Consider the following 356-nt stretch of genomic DNA (forward strand, 5'->3'; position numbering starts at 1 on the left):
AAGCGGTTTCCATTTTAACAGAGAAGTTTAAGTCGTTTTCATTTTACAAAGAAGATTAAGAAGTTGTAGTGTGGACAAAACTTGAAGTAGCAGGAGCACCACCTGCAGTCATGGATTCTCTAAGTAGCACCCCATCCGCTCCTCCAAAACCATCACGAATATGATTTATGACCTCCTTACAATGTGATGCAATGTAGAGGTGTTGCATCCCCAGATCCTTCGCCAATGCTAAATCCTCTCTACATGTTATGGCTTCAAGTACTGTCGGTGAAACAAGTCCCTGAATGACCTGTATAGACGAGCCCATGTATGTACCATTTCTGTTGCGGCAAATAACTTTGGAGGAGTCCCCCCCC

The sequence above is a fragment of the Triticum dicoccoides genome, chromosome 6B (assembly GCF_002162155.2).
Source record: "Triticum dicoccoides isolate Atlit2015 ecotype Zavitan chromosome 6B, WEW_v2.0, whole genome shotgun sequence".
Lineage (NCBI taxonomy): Eukaryota > Viridiplantae > Streptophyta > Magnoliopsida > Poales > Poaceae > Triticum > Triticum dicoccoides.